The sequence below is a fragment of the Lampris incognitus genome, chromosome 2 (assembly GCF_029633865.1).
Source record: "Lampris incognitus isolate fLamInc1 chromosome 2, fLamInc1.hap2, whole genome shotgun sequence".
NCBI lineage: Eukaryota > Metazoa > Chordata > Actinopteri > Lampriformes > Lampridae > Lampris > Lampris incognitus.
The window spans coordinates 33,531,141-33,552,429 of NC_079212.1; positions in this window are offsets into that span (position 1 = coordinate 33,531,141).

The following is a 21,289-nucleotide window of genomic DNA, read 5'->3' on the forward strand; positions in this document are numbered from 1 at the left end:
GAATGCCAAAGGTCTGCAATGCTGTAATTGCTGCAAATGGAGGATTCTTTGACGAAAGCAAAGTTTGATGTAAAAAAAATCTTATTTCAAATACAAATCATTATTTCTAACCTTGTCAATGTCTTGACTCTATTTTCTATTCATTTCACAACATATGGTGGTGAATAAGTGTGACTTTTCATGGAAAACACAAAATTGTTTGGGTGATTCCAAACTTTTGAACGGTAGTGTAAGACAATCCCAAGTGTAAGAAGTTTTGAATTTGCATTCGAGGATCAAGCGACACACGTGCATTCAGTGACGCAAGTTTGAGACTTTTCTTTTATACGTATATATTCTTTTGATTTTGATACCATTCGTTGTTCTTGCTCTATCCACTCACAAATAACCACTGATCCAATTCATCAATATGCCTGACTAAGTAAACCAGCTACCGCTAGGTGGTCGTTTTCTGCTGTGCTTATAAATAGAGGTGCTGTAGCAGCCTTTTTGGTAATGGGGGTAAAACAGAACAGAAGAGCTCCTCGTTCTTTGCAAGCCAGGATGGAAGAACCAGGAAAAAACACAGCGGGACAACCAGCACCAACCCACGGGATAGCATATCTCTTCTGCAGCGATAAAAGCAGAGAGGTTGACAGTCCGTTTGATTATATTGAACTATATGAATGTTACAAATGAACTATACACTCACCGGCCACTTTATTAGGCACACCTGTCCAACTGCTTGTTAACACAAATTTCTAATCAGCCAATCACATGGCAGCAACTCAATGCATTTAGGCATGTAGACATGGTCAAGACGATCTGCTGCAGTTCAAACCGAGCATCAGAATGGGGGAGAAAGGTGATTTAAGTGACTTTGAACGTGGCATGGTTGTTGGTGCCAGACGGGCTGGTCTGAGTATATCAGAAACTGCTGATCTACAGGGATTTTCACGCACAACCATCTCTAGGGTTTACAGAGAATCGTCCGAAAAAGAGAAAATATCCAGTGAGCGGCAGTTCTGTGGGCGAAAATGCCTTGTTGATGCCAGAGGTCAGAGGAGAATGGCCAGACTGGTTCGAGCTGATAGAAAGGCAACAGTAACTCAAATAACCACTCATTACAACCGAGGTATGCAGAAGAGCATCTCTGAACGCACAATACGTCGAACCTTGAGGCAGATGGGCTACAGCAGCAGAAGACCACACCAGGTGCCACTCCTGTCAGCTAAGAACAGGAAACTGAGGCTACAATTCGCATAGGCTCACCAAAATTGGACAATAGAAGATTGGAAAAATGTTGCCTGGTCTGATGAGTCTCGATTTCTGCTGCGACATTCGGATGGTAGGGTCAGAATCTGGCGTCAACAACATGAAAGCATGGATCCATCCTGCCTTGTATCAACGGTTCAGGCTGGTGGTGGTGGTATAATGGTGTGGGGGATATTTTCTTGGCACACTTTGGGCCCCTTAGTACCAATTGAGCATCGTGTCAATGCCACAGCCTACCTAAGTATTGTTGCTGACCATGTCCATCCCTTTATGACCACAGTGTTCCCATCTTCTGATGGCTACTTCCAGCAGGATAACGCGTCATGTCATAAAGCTCGAATCATCTCAGACTGGTTTCTTGAACATGACAATGAGTTCACTGTACTCAAATGGCCTCCACAGTCACCAGATCTCAATCCAACAGAGCACCTTTGGGATGTGGTGGACCAGGAGATTCGCATCGTGGATGTGCAGCCGACAAATCTGCAGCAACTGCATGATGCTATCATGTCAATATGGACCAAACTCTCTGAGGAATGTTTCCAGTACCTTGTTGAATCTATGCCACAAAGGATTAAGGCAGTTCTGAAGGCAAAAGGGGGTCCAACCCGGTACTAGCAAGGTGTACCTAATAAAGTGGCCAGTGAGTGTATATAATTAGTTAGCTTATGTAGCTAACGTTAGCTAGGTTACCCTACTCACATTTTCCTGGTCTGGCATGGACAGTGAAACCACAGCCCTATTACAGCTATGTAATATGATGTTAATCCATCTATTATTCAAACCGCTTATCCTGCTCTCAGAGTCGCAGGGGTGCTGGAGCCAATCCCAGCAGTCACTGGGTAGCAGGCGGGGGGGGGGGACACCCTGGACAGGCTGCTAGGCCATCACAGGGCCAACACACACACACACACACACACACACACACACACACACACACACACACACACACACACACACACACACATTCACACCTAGGGACAATTTAGTATGGCTGATTCACCTGAACTACATGTCTTTGGACTGTGGGAGGAAACCGGAGCACCCAGAGGAAACCCACACAGACACGGGGAGAACATGAAACTCCACACAGAGGATGACCCGGAATGACCCCCAAGGTTGGACTACCCCGGGGCTCGAACCCAGGACCTTCTTGCTGTGAGGCAACCGCGCTAACCACTGTGCCACCGTGCTGCCTTTGATGTTAATTTCAAAAGAAATGTCAATATAATTGAGATGGCAAAGTTTAAAGTTTGTTAATGAAGGCAATCACGCCACTGTTTTGGTAGATCAGGCACTGTAAAATGGGAAACGGGTTAGGGCTTCATATGACAAGTGGACTGCATATATAAAATCCATGACTTGGCAAAAGCAGTAGGCCTACATGGGACAACATTTAACCAGTTCTCCTTTACCTGCATTCAATACAATAATACACCCCTCTTACTTTACCTCTTCTTCTTTCAGCCTACCTTTCCGGACACATGCTCACTCTTTTTTTTACCCTCCTCTCTCCTTCTGCCACCCACCCTCATTAATTAGTCTCTTTCTTCTCTCCTTCCTGCAGAAAGGGAAAGGGAGAAGGATCATGCCACACAGAAAAGAAAAGGATTATTTGGTGGTTAGAAATCCTTCACGTCTCAACTAATCCCAAGTGTTTAAATTCTGCTAAGCTCTCTTAAAGACTGGGGGAGAATGACAGGAATGGCTCTGAAAGTGTGTGTGTGTGTGTGTGTGTGTGTGTGTGTGTGTGTGTGTGTGTGTGTGTGTGTGTGTGTGTGTGTGTGTGAGCGCACATGTCTGTGCTCTTGCATGTTCTTGTATGTGTGTCTTTGTTTGAGTGTGTGTGCAAAAGAGCCAGCATTCTTCATCTATGCGTGCACATAATACCTGCCACCCAGATCCCAACGAATCCCTGCTGGTCGTTTCATAACTTGCGTCCCAAAACTGACCAATGGCACACAAGGTCATTGTCCAGCCACAGTGTGGTCTGATCCAGTCAGAATAAAGTACAGCAGGCGGGTGAGGAGGTGGCAAGAGGACATGGGGGTGGAGAGAGAGGAAGGGGGAATAGGAGGTGGTGGTGAGCGGGGTCCAAAAACCTCCACAAACTCTTATGATAGACCATAATCGGATTCCAGAGAGCTTAGGGAGAATTTGGCAACAGAAATTGTCTTATTATCATGACTTCTTTGTTTAGTGGATGCCCTTATCCCCTGGCTGAATTAGGCGGATTATTCCTTTATTCCACACACCAGCCCATAATACTAAGAAAGTGTTTCCACGGTAATTAAGGTCAAGTGCCCTTGTTTGGTTCGCTGCAGAACTGCGGTAAACTAGCATAGCAAGGACTTTCTGCGGTCGCACAGAGAATGTTGTAGTGTAATAATCTAACAAACAGAATAAGTGTTTAGTTAACAAAACAAACCTAAAATGTTTGTTTGAATTTCAGTTGTTTATTTTTTTTAGCTTGTTGGCCTTGTTTACATTTTTCACAAAATAAGAAAGAATCACAGAAGGAGACACGGCTGGCTAAAATCACAAGCTAACTTTGGAAGCTAACTCGTTACCCCCACGCACTGCTGTTTTTTTTTCTTTCTAATTCTGTCTGGTATTTAATGATGTAAACCTGTTGTGCCAGCTCAGAAATGTCCTCATTAGGTGAGTGGGGTACCTTGCAAAATCACCAGCTGTACTGGGTGTCCCAACAACCACTGCAACGCTGGTGACTAACACGGAGGAATTACCAGGAGGCCCTCAATCCTAACTTCAACACCCTTAAGTCAATATGAGTAAATGGACCCTTAAATCTTCCCTTTCTGCTTAAAGATGCATTAAAAGAGCATTAAGCAGGCAGACAGACCAACAGGCAGACAGACGCAAGATAATCCATCCCACAAACTCTGACATGCAGGAGTATCTGTGATGGTCCAGGAGGGGTTCCACTGCAGCAAGCAGTCACCAGTCTCCTGTGAAAGGATTTACATAAAACCAGGAATATTAAGGGATGCTAAATAACTCGTGGTGAAATATTCCCAATGTCATGGATAAGGAAAACTAAGCCTGCTTTGCAAAAACAAGATTAAATATACATAAAGTTACCACGCAACACTGATTACAAGACCACACTTGCTAGTCAGCAGCCAGAATGTTCCCCATGTGGACAATAATTCTGTCCTGGCCAAAAATGATGAAAACAGAGAAGAAAAACATTCCCTCCAAAAAATTCCATAAGCAAGCTAGAGACATTTTTTTGTTCTACTGGCACACAAAATAAATAAAAAAACACAACACAACACAGTTATCCTTTTGGAGCACAGTGTAAGTTAACTGGGCCCTCACACCAGGAACCACATGTACCCCCACTGGCCTTGACCCTAATCCTGCCAGGCTTTTCTCCCCTTTTCTGTCTCCCCTCTTCACTGCCTTCTTCAATGCCTCGATAATGAGGAAATATTCATAAAAAGGTAAGGGGTGAGTGCTCTGCCCATTTAAAAAAACCGATTTGCATATATTGGGGCAGATACATGAACAGTCTTAATAGCAGCTGTATTATACAATGTTGCACCTCACTGAAGATAGATTAAGATGGAAATTTCAAGGGGGGGGGGGGACTGAATGAGAAGAGATACAGACTGTCCAATGGGAGACCATCCATGCTACACAAGCCAGAGAAAAACAGAGAGAGAGAGAGAGAGAGAGAGAGAGAGAGAGAGAGAGAGAGAGAGAGAGAGAGAGAGAGAGAGAGAGAGAGAGAGAGAGAGAGAGAGAGAGAGAGATTGTAGGGGCAGAGTGAGAAATGACAAGATGTAGAGAGGAAGGGAGAAAAGAGGATGAGAGAGACAGAATGAAAGAATTATGGAGAAGCAGACAGACAGAAAAACGGGAGTTCAGAGAGAGAGAGGAGAAAAGCTGTTTCCATTGAGCAGTTTTTATGGACTTTTCAAAGTCTCAGATAAGAAAAGATAAATGGAAATGGTAATTTGTAAAAAAAAAAAATCCTTAATATTGTGGAAAAAGTTTTCCATTGCACTATGGTGCGATGGAAAAGTTGTCATGTCAATAGAGAGATTATACCCTGAGGTGCGGTGATTTATTTTTTTTCAAAGTAATTCCTTTTGGCCATCCTGCAGTTTTCTCTTGAAAGACTTTGATGCCACAGTCCTTTCACACCCTGCACACAGGGACACTGTTTATTCACTTACCGGCAACAGGAAACACATTCGGAGTTTCAATTTGAACAATCGAAAGATTAGCTTAATGTGTTCATGACGAAGTGTGGGAGGGGATATAGAACACGGGGTCTCATAATAAATGGCCTATGCAGCAGTGAAAGTGCTCTTTCTCTGCTCTTGTATCTGCAAGGACAAACTATGGCAGACTAAACCATTCTGGTCACAGTCTGTCAGTTAAGCCCTTGTTCACCCCTTAATGAACCCAATATTCCCATCTATCTCCAGCTACATCACACACACACACACACACACACACACACACCTTGAACTGTCGAAATATGCTGATCCATCTTTAATAACCTCAGTATGCATGTGTACAACAACATGACAAGGAACTCTTTTGTTATTAAATGCCCAAAGACACACACACACACACACGCACGCACGCACGCACGCACACACGCACGCACGCACACACACACACACACACACACACACACATACACACCTTGCAGGCTGAATGTGACCATCTGTCTTCAGGTGGTTTTAAGGCTAAATGTGTTGAGGCTGGTAAAGCAGAGCAAGGACAGTTAAACAATCATGACAACAGCTGTTCTCTATACCTCCCTCCCTCCCTCCCTCTCTCTCCCCCTCCCTCTCGCTCGCTCTCTCTCTCTCTAACTTGAAAGAATTTGTTTCTGTTTGGGGACATAGAGATGTTCTGTGCACTGTAGAAAACCAATTACTTTTTAATTTCTGAAAAGGGGGAGGTCTGTATCTTTGTGCTGTGTATGGGGATTGTTGTTTAATACGTATATGAGCATCTGTGTTAATAGTACTACTGTTGTTTTAATGTGAACGGACAATTGGACCATTAAAGACTTGGTTAAGGTCAAGCTCTCTCGCTCTCTAACTCTAATTCACCCTCTCTTGGTACTTCTATCTTCTCCATCTCTCTGTTGCAGGGGTGTCAAACTCCAGGCCTCAAGTGCCGCAGTGTCTGCAGGTATTTGTTGCAACCGTGCACTACACCACCTGATTTCACTAATTAGCCCACCTCCTGGATCAAGGAGGGAGAGGAACTAGTTTAATCAGGTGGTGTAGTGCATGGTTGCAACAAATACCTGCAGACACTGCGGCCCTCGAGGCCTGGAGTTTGACACCCCTGCTCTATTGCTTTCTTCACTTTAAGTTGCTCCCTCTCTTTCTTCTAACCATCTAATAACGTAGACTTAGACTACTTTTATTGTCATTGTCTCATATGCATGTCTCATACATACAAGGGAATGTACCACAGTGTCGCATAAAAACAAATAACACACAATAAATATCAAAAACAAAAAGTGCATTAAAAGCAAAAAGACCTAGGCATCACAAGCACACCTGACACAGACAGTGAGAAGGACGGTCAAAAAGTCATTTTGTGGAAGGTTTAAGCATTCAGGCTGTTGAGGAACCTCACAGCCTGAGGAATGAAACTGTTGTATAGTCTGGTGGAGGCAGCACGGATGCTCCGGTACCTCCTGCCAGAGGGTAGGAGGGTGAAGTGGATGTGGGAAGGGTGGGTGGGGTCCTTCACGGTGCTGAGAGCCTTCCGGGTGCACCGTGCATCATAGATGGCCTAGATGGATGGGAGAGCAGTTCCTATGATCTCTCCAGCTGTCTTCACTCTCCGCTGTGGGGATTTGTGGGTGGCGGCCTTGCAGTTCCCATGCCAGACAGTGAGACAGCCAGTCAGAATGCTCTCTATGGTGCCTCTCCACCTCTCTTGCTTTACGACGCTCTCCCTCAATTATCTTCTCTCTCCATAACTTTAATTTTTCATTATTTGTTTCATTCTCTCTCTCTCTCTCTCTCTCTCTCTCTCTCTCTCTCTCTCTCTCTCTCTCTCTCTCTCTCTAATTGATAAAGGGTGTACTGTAACATAAGCGTCACAGGTTTAATCTCCCACACTGGCTAATCACTGTTCAGACCATACATGGTCCATTCTGCCTGTTGAATTGTTGGATTCTTCTCATCAGATGTACGATGTGGCACAACAACTCATGTTTACACCTGTGTATCAACATCAAACTTGGGTCGACGGTTTGTCTCTTGAGGCAAGGTAAGGTTACATGGCGAGTTAGGAGGTTGACAGACGGTGTGGGTTCCACACATTATGACTGCAAGCATCTGCCCTGCTGAAGTGTCCTTGAGCAAGTCACCGAGGCCCTATGTGCCTATAGAAAGCCTAGACAACCCTGTTCTGTTTCTGTCATTTGGGGGCTGCATACATGGTGTGTGTGTGTGTGTGTGTGTGTGTGTGTGTGTGTGTGTGTGTGTGTGTGTGTGTGTGTGCGCGCGTTTGGGAGCACGATATTAGGTATGGATGTGAGGACGGATGGTTTTTGCATGAATACGTTTGAGCTGTATTTCCTGCTAAGTTGTTCTTTATGCATTGACTTTTTCATTCAGGAAAACAAAAAGTCAAGGTCTGTCTCGGTTCTCTGATCCCGTCTCTCTTCGTCCTCCACTGCCAACATTCTTTTCATGTTTCCTTCCCTTTAATACCCTTCTTGAGGTTCGACCCCTCTTTTTTCTTAAGAAAAATACTTCTCCCGGGTAACTGTTAAAAATATCTGACCTCGACTGACACAGATGCAGCCAAACATCTGTTACACACACAAACGCACACATGCACATACACCCAAGTATGTAATATAGAAACACACGCACACACACACACACGTGTGCGCACACACACACACACACACAAACACACACACATGCACACACACAAACAAATACAACTACACACACTCTTAACCCTCACCTGAAGCCAAGCACAACACAAACATGGAGTGTGATATGCTACAAATGGAGAAGATAAAGTGGAGTTGAGTGACACTGGAAAATGTCTTTTCCTGACTCGACAGGTGTTCCCACTCTGCACAAAGAGGATTTGTCACTCACACAATAAAATGACTGGAGGAAACACTATAGAAAATTACTGCATGCTGGTTAGCTTAGAGAGCACTCAAACAGGCAGATATCAAGGCTTGTCAGCAACACACACAACTGAGACGTATGTAGAGGTAAATGTGGTTGCACACACGTCAGATTTAGATGCATATCTTTGATACTGTGCACAGGGACACACACACAGGGTTACACAAACATTGGAAAACACTCAAACACATTCTGTTGTATTTGTGTAGCAAGGAACTGTACAAGCAGTGTTGAGACCCCACTTCTCTCTCTCACACACACATACACACACACACACACATACACACAGCAAAAAGACGTGTCTTTAATAAAGCTTAGTGCATCTATCAACAGCTCTGAACACAGGGCTTCACCTTAACAGAGGCTTCTGTAGGGATGTGTGTGTGCGTGCACGCATGCATGCATGTGTGTATGGGTGTTTGTGTCTATGAACATGACCACACAACACACCCTTCCATCCATCACTTAGACAGGACAAATAAAGTGGAACCTTTATGAGCTGCTTTTTAACTAAACGGAGGTCACTTCCATCAATGTGCAGCACTTTAATCGGTCTGCAGCACGTTGACTGAGGCCACGGTGCAAAGTGATGACTGAGTGGAATGAAGCAAATGAAATGAGAACAACGTTGTAGATGCCCAGAGTATTCCAGTAGTTTTTTCCCCAACACTTAGAAAACGAAAACAATTACGGGCTTTGTAAATGAAGGATTTCCACCGATCAAAACTAGACAGGTAATTCACGGATTTCAAAAAGAAGAACACAAGAGGAAACCCGAGGAAGGTATATATGACTGAATCGTTGCATTAAAGGTTTTTTTTTTATTTTTATTTTTCAGTGTACAGATGGCCTCTTTTGTTCTTTTGAGGTTTTTTTTTTTACCTTGAACCTGAACCCTCATTGGGCTGGTTGTGCACCCCAGATTTCACCCAGACTGCACTACTGCTGCTGCTGCTACTACTACTACTACTACTACTACTACTACTACTACTACTACTACTACTACTACTACTACTACTACTACTACTAATTTTGGCCCAATCTCAAATTTACCATTTCTTTCTAAAACACTTGAAAGAACAGTCGCATCTCAGGTACATGATCACTTGACTAACAACAATCTGTTTGAACAATTCCAGTCTGGTTTTCGCTCCATGCGCAGCACGGAGACAGCATTGGTGAAAATCGCTAATGATCTTTTGACGGCAGCTGACTCTGGGCTCTTAACCATACTTGTGCTCCTTGATCTGAGTGCAGCCTTTGATACCATCTCACACAACATCCTCCTAGAAAGATGAGCTTCCATTGGAATAACTGGAAGCCCGCTTGACTGGTTTAGATCATATCTCTCTGGCCGCACTCAGTTTGTTCAACTTAAAAAAAATTAAATCTCAGTCCTTTCCTGTTACTACCAGTGTTCCCCAGGGCTCTGTATTAGGACCCCTCCTATTGATTATTTACCTACTACCTCTTGGCCACATTTTCATGAAATCTGGCATTCAATTTCACTGCTACATGGATGACACCCAGCTTTATCTATCCACCAAACCAACCTCCACTCTTCCGCCCACTTCCCTTTCTGACTGCTTAGTAGAAATTAAATCCTGGTTTTCATACCACTTCCTCAAACTTAATAGTGATAAAACTGAGGTCCTCTTAGTTGGCACTAAATCTACTTTGGCCAAAACTGATAGTTTTTCTCTTACTATTGACAATTCTATAGTTCCCCCATTGCCTCAGGTTAAGAGTCTGGGTGTCATCCTCGACAGCACATTATCTTTTGAAGCCCACATCAACAATGTTACTCAGTCTGCATACTTCCACCAACGCAATATTAACTGTCTTCGGCCGTCACTTACACCTAAAAGCACTGCCATACTCATCCACACCCTTGTTACATCCCGTATTGACTACTGTAATTCTATCCTCTTTAGTCTTCCCCACAAGTGTCTTCATAAGCTTCAATTGGTCCAGAATTCAGCTGCCCATATCATTACCAGAGCTCCTTCCATAGATCATATCACTCCTGTTCTTCAGCAACTCCATTGGTTCCCTGTTAAATACTGTATTGACTTCAAGATCCTGCTTCTCACTTTTAAGGCCCTTAATAACTTAGCTATTTCATATCTTTCCGAACTCTTTCATATGCACACGCCCTCCCACACTCTCAGATCCTCTTCTGCTCTCCAACTCACTACACCATTGGCCCGCTTGACTACCATGGGGACTAGAGCCTTCAGTCGTTCTGCCCCCTGCCTATGGAACTCTCTCTCACAAGACATTCACAACATTGGCTCTCTTTCAACCTTCAAATCCCATCTCAAAACGTACCTTTTCAAACTGGCATATTCAGTCTGATCTATGCTTCATTGAGTTTTGTGCAGATGTTGATTTTATACTTATCTGTTGTATTAACTTTTTATTGTCTACCCTTTGTTTTGATTGTACACTGTCTGATACAGTGCTTCTTGTTTTTTTTACTGTGTTCTGTGAGGTGTCCTTGAGTGCTCTGAAAGGCACCCACAAATAAAATGTATTACTATTATTATTATTATTATTATTACTACTACTACTACTACCGCTACCATTACTACTACTACTACTACTGCAACCACTACTACTACTACTATTACCACCACTACTTATCATTATTATCATCATCAGCGGTCACTCGGGGTCGAGTATGACTATTCTCCCTTTAGGTCATTGTGGTTATCCTTGCGGGAGGATGCCTGCATATGACAGCTTTCTACGTGGAGTGGCTGATGCGCCTTCAGCCACCACACGGGTCCTTGGCAGGGGGTGGCCAGAGTCCAATGGCATGGAGAACCAAGGTGATTGAGGACCACCCTCTGTTGCAGTCATTAATCCGCCTTCACCGGCATTGTCTTCTGCCAGTTCCACCGTTGAGGTCTCTGTTGGATCGTGCTTCGTCTGGAACCTCCCCCTTGACCTATCCACTTTTGGTGACCCTACCAGGAGCCAAGCTCCAGACGGCATAGCTGTAGGGATCATTAGTACACGCAAGTTTCTCCATCACGGCAAGGTGGCGATCCAGGAGAAGAGTACTACTGCTACTACCACTACTATTACAACTACTACTACTATCACTACTACTACCACTACTACTACTTTTGGCTGATCCCGTTAGGGGTCGCCACAGCGGATCTTCAATTTCCATCTCTTCCTGTCGTCTGCATCTTCCTCTGTCACAACAGCCATGTCCTCCCTCACCACATCCATAAACCTCCTCTTTGGCCTTCCTCGTTTCCTCTTCCCTTGCAGCTCCATATTCAGCATCCTTCTCCCAATATTCTCAGTATCTCTCCTCCACACATGTCCAAACCATTTAAATCTCGCTTCTTGCTTTGTCTCCAAACCGTCCAACCTGAGCTGTCCCTCCAATATACGCTTCACTCAAAATCCTCTATCATTCAATAATTGAAGAAGGCCTTGGACGTAATTTCTCCTCTATCGTGAATTGGAAAGGTGAGCAGGATAAGCAGTTTGGATAATGGATGGATAGATGGATAGCATAGACAGGAAGAAATGGAAACGGATGATCCGCTGTGGCGACCCCAAACGGGAGCAGCCGAAAGTAGTAGTAGTAGTAGTAGTAGTAGTAGTAGGATGGATAGTGTATTTTGTGATTTGTTTTTTGATTGTGGCGAAATTGGTGATGCTGATTTTTTTTTAGCTGTTCGGGTAATAAAACTATTAATTACATTTAATTAATTACATGCTATATAATTAATTTTTTCCAATGCATGGGCAGATAACATAAGATTAGGCTGAGATATGCTTGATACGACTACTACTACTACCCCTAAAACGTCCTCCTTAAAAACATCCTACCTACCAAAGATGACCTTCCTAACAGTAATGATCACCAAACTGTCAAAAAGAATCGGGTAACTTAAAATTCAAGAAAGCATTAAAAGAGTGGCCTAGTATTACAAGAGCAAAAAAAAAAAGGAGAAAAGAATAGAATATGATGAATAAAATTTCATAACTAGTCCCAGTTCCTATTTTAGTTCCTCTTTTCTAGCACCGGCTGCAGAAAGACATCACCTGCAAATTCTGTCCTAGATGCATAAAGGCTCTTTTATTGATAAGGTAAGGTGTTCTTGCCTACGTTGAGCCCTTTTGTAGCCCATCAAGTGAAGCCCTAACCCAAACCAAGCTATGAACTTAACTTTAAGTTTCCCTGCCACATGATCTGTGCAGCCCTGTTTCCCTCCACCACAAAGAGAGACATGCAGACCCCGACACGTTTGTCTTGGCAAGGATGCAGGCGGAGAGGCTGTAGACGGGCTTTGATGTGGAATCAGAGTAATACGAGAGGCTGCAAACAGCAGCTGTGCGATAAAACACATTAAACTGTCATGTCGGTGTATGTTGGAAAGCAGATCTATCAAACAATGAGCCAACAGAATGATGAATAGCTGATTAGCAAGAGGGCAGAGGAAGGCTGGGAGACAAGAGAGCAAATAAGGAAGGGAATCATCTCTGGCTGTTAATGAGTCCCCGTTTTCATCCCAGCAGTACCTCTATCCAAAAAAAAAGTCTCTCGAAAATGATGTCAGACAGACAGGATGAGGGAGGCAGTTTATGTCTTCAACAAGCTCGTCTCGTACGGAAACTTTCTAGATCTCTCTCTCTCTCTCTCTCTCTCTCTCTCTCTCTCTCTCTCTCTCTCTCTCTCTCTCTCTCTCTGTCGTGATGAAGGTCTGCTGGTACGTTGCATGCCTTAATTTGAGAGTTGAACGCAAACAAATTTCAAGATGTCAAAGCCACGCTTACAGAAAAAGTACACAAGCAGTGAAAAGCAGAAGCAGAAAAGGGCTCGTAGACAGGCAGGGAAGAAAATTAGATGCAGAATGTGAGAGCGAGCAAAGAGGAGCTGACAAGAAAGAAAAAGAAAAAATAGAACATAATACTCTTTATTAGTCATTTTGTACATACATACAAATGAAACTTACTCTGCATTTAACCCATCCTGGCTGTGTAGCTAGCAGAAAGAAAGAAAGAAAGAAAGAAAGAAAGAAAGAAAGAAAGAAAGAAAGAAAGAAAGAAAGAAAGAAAGAAAGAAAGAAAGAAAGAAAGAAAGAAAATGAAATAAACAAAGAAACAAAAAAGAAAAAGAAAGAAGGGGGTTGAAAGAGAGAAAGAGACAGAAGAGAGAGAGAGAGAGAGAGAGAGAGAGAGAGAGAGAGAGAGAGAGAGAGAGAGAGAGAGAGAGCAAGAGCAAGAGAGAGGGGGGGCAGGGAGAAACAGTGAGAGAGAGAGGAAGAGAGAGAGCGAGAGGACATGCAGGGATTAAGGTAAAGTTTGCAGAGCTGGTGGACACAGCAGTGTTCTCATCAGTATGTGGGTCACAGTCTTGATTACAGTCCAACGGGGCATTCCACCTCTGTAACAGTCAGCTTTCAGCTGTGATTAGCATGTGGGCAAATCTCCAGGCTCTCTGTGGGTGTACCTGTGTGTGCGCGTGTGTGTGTACCTGTGCACATTTGCGCATAACTGTATGTGTGCACCTTCCCACCAGACGACCTGTGTGCGTGTGTGTGTGTTCATCTGTGTGCCTGTATACACATTTTCGTGGCGCACATGTCTGCTCTTAGTTGCCTGTGTGAAATGAGAGTTTGTCCACTTGCCTACCTGTGCATTACTTCATGTCTGTGTGTGTCTGCATGTGTGATTGTCTCTGTCCGTGCATGTTTGCATGTGTGTGTACAACCACTTACCTGGGCATTAGTGTATACGTGTGTGTTTGTGTGGCTCTGCATATCTACGTGTAGATATCAGGTGTGTATCATAATCAGCCCCCACTGACGAGCTGATATGGAGGTTTCTTTGGATGTGGGCTGGAGGATTACCTGCATTACCTGTACCTGATCCCTATCACATACACAGCACTCTGTTCCCGCTCTCTAACACTCTACATAATCTCCGTAGCTCAGTAGATATAAGATACCTCTCCAGGCGTGTTTGCAACATTTTCGTACCGGGGAAAACATCAAGGGGAGGTGCTACAGGGAATGGAGGGTGTGTGTGTGTGGGGGGGGGGGACACTCTCGACGTGGCCCAGGTTAAGAATGAACCCTTCAGAAAGCGGTGATGCAGCTCAAAACACATCTTAAAGCCACTGTCCTGAAGATCATCCTTATCTTTAATGTACTAACACCTTTGGTGACGCTAAAAAAAAACTTTTCCTGCTCGACCACTATAAAATAAAAAAAAAGAAGCAGGGTCACCAGGGCTGGTGTGTCAGCACTTCCTCCCCACTGCTGGACACAAAAAAAAACATGGTTGGACCTTGGATACAGCCATCGAAGGTGTAGTATTTGTTGGTGAGGGTCTCCTATGTGCTTACTCCTATGCTAAGCTAGCTCCTATAACTCATATCTGCTTGTTAGCCAAAACAATTTCTCTACTACCTCAAACTCAATGCTGCTCTCTGCTTTTTACATTTGGCTCCTAAAATGAAGACATACACTGATGCATTGTTATATTTTTCCTGTTAAAGTATTACATTTTTCCTGCTTGACGGTAACCATTACAATGAGCTGCCACAGAAGCATTTGTGATTTGCATATTTGTGGATTGGCGTTAATAGAAAATATCCAAATGGCATTTGACTGCATGCAAATCTTCAGGTTTGCAGCTTTAAGCCCTATTTTTATTCACTGACCTTTCACTGTCTGACATTGTTTTGTGTTTTATTTCTTCATTACTTAATTTGCTTTATTTTCAGCGCTTTTTTCCACTCTTACCATGTTTCCTCTCTCTATTCCTCCTGTTTAGTGAAGCACTTTGGCACAAACCAGCTTCGTGTTTTAACGTCCAACATAAAGTTGACTTGGAGCAGCTGGGGAAAATTTATTCAGACCGTTTTGTCATGTTTTGTCTAACAAGAGATGCATGTGTACTTTCCCAAACACATGAAATAGCTTCGAAATGAACTTTCCTCTTGTACGATTACGGTAAGTCTGGCTCCTCTCGTTCCTTCAAATAAGATCACACATCTGAGTATCGGTGATGCAGCCTGGGATTTACCAGACGTTCGTCTCAACCTCAGGCTAGAAACACAGGGCAATGTGGCGGTGACAAGAATAAACAGCAGCTCACCAAAGCTGCAGAGAATGAGACAGAGGATGAAACATGTCTGCTGATGCGGTGTGTGTGTGTGTGTGTGTGTGTGTGTGTGTGTGTGTGTGTGTGTGTGTGTGTGTGTCTGTGTGTGTGTGTGTGTGTGTGTGTGTCAGTACGTGCATGTGATGGGTTGGGGGTTATCTGTTGAGATATGACTATGGAGTGAAATTGTGGTTCGCAGCCTTTTCGATTTGGGATTTCCACTTATCTATATTGGGAAGGTTATAGGAAGGGGTGAGGAAGCGGAAAGAGGGAGGAGAGAAAATTAGAAAAGGAGGAACAGAGGAAAAGAAGGAGGGGAGGGGAAAGGAGGAACAAGAGGAATGGAGGTAGGAGAGATGGAACAAGGAACAGAAGAAAGAAGAAAGGGAGAGAAGTGGGGGGGATGTAGAGGAGCATCAAGAAAATTAAATTGAGGAAAGGAGAGAAATGAAAGGATAGGGAGAAGGACAGGGAGATGGACAGAGGAATTGTAGAAGCTGTCCCGTAAATCTCCACCCTTTTAGAGGCAAGGCAGAGGGAGAAATGGAGAAAATGAAAAAAGGCAACAGTTTTCACTTAACCCCTCAGTTAATCTGACCTGACATGGAAAATAGCCTCTTCCCTCCTCTGTCTCTCCTCCTCCTGCTTCTCTCTTGCTCCCTCTTTCTCTTTGTACCCTCTATTTTTCTTTATATCTTCTCTAGGTCTCTCTCTCTCTCTCTCTCTCTCTCTCTCTCTCTCTCTCTCTCTCTATCTCTCTCTGTTCTCTTTCTGTCTTTCCCCTCTTAAATGACCCTTTATTCCCTCCACCTCTGCTCATCCTATCCCAGGGCAAACAGAGGGGCAGGTGTGGGCCAGTCCTCTCGACATCAGGCCCTTTCCCCTCACACAGCGTTTGTTAAAATCACAGACTTTCTGGGGCATGTTTAATTCGTAGTGCGAAGCAAGAACACCGCAATAAGGCCAGAAGAATTGTAGGTAAGCTAAGCTTAAGCTAACATATCCAGAGGTTTGTGGGGAATGAGGAAATGAAATCTGACCATGAATTTATTTGCAGCCAAAGCTACTTGTAAGGCCTCCTAGCACAGCAAAGATAAGACACTCATAGCCAGCAGCTCAAGAACAAGTGCCCATCCTTATTACTAAAAATATTCCTAAAATAGCCCCGCGAAGCAGTGAGAAGAGACAAAATGTTCTCACTTTGGACTTTTTCACTGTTTTATCCTTAGGGATATTTGAAGTGAAAGATGAATACAAGAGCACACACAGACGCATAAACACACAGAAAAACTGACACACAGCTATGTTATTCAACGACACTGTGCCCCATAGCTTCGTGGAAAGCACTTCCTTTAGAAAACAGCTGTTTTTTGTCTCAGACCCATAATGCACCTCTCTGAGTAACATCTGCTGGTTCTAACAGGGCTTTGAGAGAATGAGGAGCACGCTGGCACACAATGTCATCCACAAGCATTTTTGGATTAATTTTCTGATCTAAAGGGGAACTCTTCTTTTCTCGCACCTTTTCATCACTGCCATGTTTACCCTAAGCCTAAAAATCCTGTCCTTTAACATTGCGTCAGGTACATTTCTTCACACCAGTCATCAGCTAGAATAAAAGGATGCTTGGCTGGTTGAAAGAACAAGGCACTAGACAGAAAAGGATTTCTGTCCAACCTTAAGATATAAATAACTTTATTCTAGCGGTTTTTGTTAGGTAACAGAAATAAAGGGATATTGGTGTTCTAGAAGAACCGGTCATGACTGTTGGATATATGAATGAAGGAGAGCCTCTGTGTTTCCTCAATTTGTGAAAAATGTTGACTCTTATGGTAAACAGCTCTATGATCAACATCTTGGCGTGTGATAAGAACACTTTATCAAACAATTACAACAGTTTCTGGGGGCATCCAGGTGGCATGGCAGTCTATTCCGTTGCCTACCAACACGGAGCTCACTGGTTCGAATCCCCGTGTTACCCTCGGTTTGGTCGGGTGTCCCAACAGACACAACTGGCCGTGTCTGCGGGTGGGAAGCCGGATGTGGGTGTGTGTCCTGGTCGCTGCACTAGCGCCTTCTCTGGTTGTTAGGGGGGGAAATAGCATGATCCTCCCACATGCTACGTCCGCCTGGCGAAACGCCTCATTGTCAGGTGAAAAGAAGCGGCTGGCAACTCCACATGTATCGCAGGAGGCATGTGGTAGTCTGCAGCCCTCCCCGGATTGGCAGAGGGGGTGGAGCACCGACCGGGATGGCTCAGAAGAGTGGGGCAATTAGCCAAAATTCGACTGAGGAGAAAAAGGGGGAAAAATTAAAAGAAAAAAATTTCAACAGTTTCTCCTCCGTGTCTATTTAATTTGATAAGGCACATACACTCCCATACGACTGGCGTGAATTGTACAGCAGGATGTCAGAAATGTTAGCGTACCTGCAGCACCGTAGCGCGCTAAAAACCGGAACCTGCAATGCACGTGCAGAACCATATGTTTATGGATCTGGTTATGAATGCCTACATGACCTAGTTTTGCCTCCTGCATCTCAGCTCTGTAATTTATTGTGCGTGTAGGGGGCCTTTATGTTATGAGGCAGTTTTACAGAGCAGTTACAAACTAGCGCATGACAAAGACTGGATTTTAACTGTAGAGCTTGTGTTCCTACACATGGTCATTTCCAAATAGAAAAATGGGATGAAACTAGGTGGGCGAGCGCCGGCACAAATGGACATAGATGTGTTGGAGCCCCCATTCGTGTTAACATGCAGTAAATCTCTTCATAGCTCACTGCACTGACAGAGGAAAGAAAGGTGTGATGGATAGAGCGAGGGGGTTGGGGGAGATGGGAGGATAAGCAAAGGGACGAGAGGAAGGTCATATCTTTTATAAACAACAGTTGGGGGAAGAAACAGCTGACTCGGGGGCAAAAAAAAAGTACCAATGAGATGGAATTCTGGTTAATCTGTTTTGGGTAGAAGATGAGAGGTTGGAATGTGATTCTCCACCGTCCAAACCGGGCCAATCACAACACAGAGATTGTGATCGGAGAATTCAGGTCATCCCAGATGACTCGTGGAGTTATCTGCTGACTGGAAAGGTCAACAGTTCTATGTTTTGAGGCTTTCATCACCATTTCATATGTGATCCATAACGTAAAATAATCAATCAAACTGTCATTCAAAAAGAAAAAGACAAATGAGGTAAAGGGGAAAGGGCATGAAAAGGAGATATAAAGAAGAAGACCAGAAAGAGGAGGAAAAAGTATGTTTCAACACAGAATAAAACAGAATATTGTGACTTTGTTTAAAACAAAGTCTGGAATTTTGTTTGTAACGTCAGAAGTGTTGGTTGCAGGATATTCCCAAAGCAGACACACAGATATGTGTTGTTGTTATTTCAAAACATGGCCTCTGCCAGTCCATTCATGCATATCTAAAAATATAGCTATATTGCACAAAAACAGTCTACTCTTTAGAATCATAAGGAGGCATATGGAGGGATCATATCTGAAGAAAGCATGGCCAAATCCATTAATACACAGAAACAAGGTAATTGGGCAGTGGTTCTCAACTCCTGTACTCAGGAGCCACAGCAATGCTGTTTTATTTATCCTACTAGCTAATTATTAAGACAGACAGACAGATATATAGCTAGCTAGCTAGCTAGCTAGATAGACCTCCACCCACATTGGTACACAGGTACATAAATACAGATACAAACAAGAACCTTCAGAGGAGTATTTGGATTAAAGTTGTTATGGTGGAGAGGGGGAAACTGCTACCACTGCAGGGTTGTTGGTATTTCCGAGTGTACTTGTTGTACCAGTGACTAGATGGCATTGGGAGTAGAGTGAAGGTAGGTTTCAGGTGACACTTGGGATCGTGTGATATAAGAAGAGCTCTGCATGTGATGGCTTTGCTGGTGAGGTCTGAGAGGTTGGGGATGGGAAGGCCAATGATCTTGAAGGCAGCATGTGGTATATTTATTACATTCAGTTTTCTAGTTATTCCAGTCATCTGATCAGGAAGTTTTCAGACATGGAACAACAAGGGACTGTAAAAAACTTCCTGGCAGAATGGAAAACAACCGATATAGGGAAACATGTAGAGGAAGAGAAGGTGGAAGAAGGAGAAAAAAAAGGAAGCGGATAATAAAATGGATGAAGACTATGAGAAGGGAATGTTTTTGAGTTGTGTTTGTTTTCACACCAGAGGTGTTTTCCACCGGGTTGTCATGTTAACTGTAATCGGAGCCTGTGGTTACTGGTCAAGTAACTTAACTGGAATTAGGGAATACCGGATAGACGAGAGGATCACTACACACAAAAAACCTTATTCCACTGTCACGGTAGGATTTCTACATAATCTCTTTCACGTGCATTTTAACGATCCTAAACTAAAGTGGTACATATGGACACTTACAAACGCTCTCTCTCTCTCTCTCTCTCTCTCTCTCTCTCTCTCTCTCTCTCTCTCTCTCTCTCTCTCTCTCTCTCTCTCTCTCTCTCTCTCTCAGTAACACACACACACACACACACACACGCACACATATACAAACACATGCAAACATGCATGCACACACACAAGCATGCATGCACACATGCACACACACGCACAGGCACACAAAATATCTATAATAATATCCACACACATGCCCTTACGCTTATGCTTGAAAGTGAAACCATATCCAGAAGTCCTGTAGCTGCTTCACGCCACGTCTCCACTGATGTGCCATGCACTGGGAATCAGGCCTCAATACACAAAATAACATGCTAAGCAAACTTTGGGGGAAAGTGCTGTGGGGGCTATTAACTGGCTGTATTTGTACCAAGTTCTCTCTCTCTCTCATCCTCTCACTCAGACAAACAAGCTCACTTAGTTTGTCCCTCATACATAAGCTAATACACACATGCATACACAAAACAACAAAACCTCACTTAGGGAAGCGGGAAGCCGGTCCGGCAGAATGGGAAATGAAGTCCCCGGAGGCCGGTGGACTGTTCTGTAACATGGGCCAGTGCTCCTGAAGAATGAAGATTCATCTAAAGAATTTGTCTGTAACAATATCATTACTTTTGTGATGCCACTGAATACAGCAGCCACATTTATTCAACGTCAATTAACAGGAAAAATAGGTCTTCTAGCTCTCATTTCTTTACCAAGCATATTACTGCTGTATATAAACTACATCTGCAAGACAAAAATAGTTACTTCTACAGACGTAGATACATCCCAACACTGTCTCTTTGACTCTCGCGCTCCTCGCTATTGACTTCTTCTGCTGTTATGACAAACAGGATGTGCAGCTGATTCTACGGCTGTATTTATTGTTAAGGTGCTCTTGATAAAAGCATCAGCGGACGTGATGTGAGCAGTATCCTGAGGGCTCAAGCAAACCAAGGAACCGGCCGCATACCAAAGGCCGGTGGAGAAGAGACGGTGTAAGAGAGAACATGTCAAATGGGCCCTTTAGCCCTTCAAGAATAATGAGCCACCATTACTCAGCATGGTCGCCCGGAGCTCAGACACACACATGGCCATCACCACAGAGGAAACACGTTTTTCATCTGCACGTTTTCTCGAGTTTTGCTGGTGTTACCATTTTGTTGTTTCATTGTGATTAGGAATGCAAACAAGACAAACTAAACACATGCAAAAAAGATGTACCCTTTGAATTAATGGAGGTTGTTTGGTTTTTGATATATATGGTCATTGTGTAAATATACAAATTCCCATATATGTT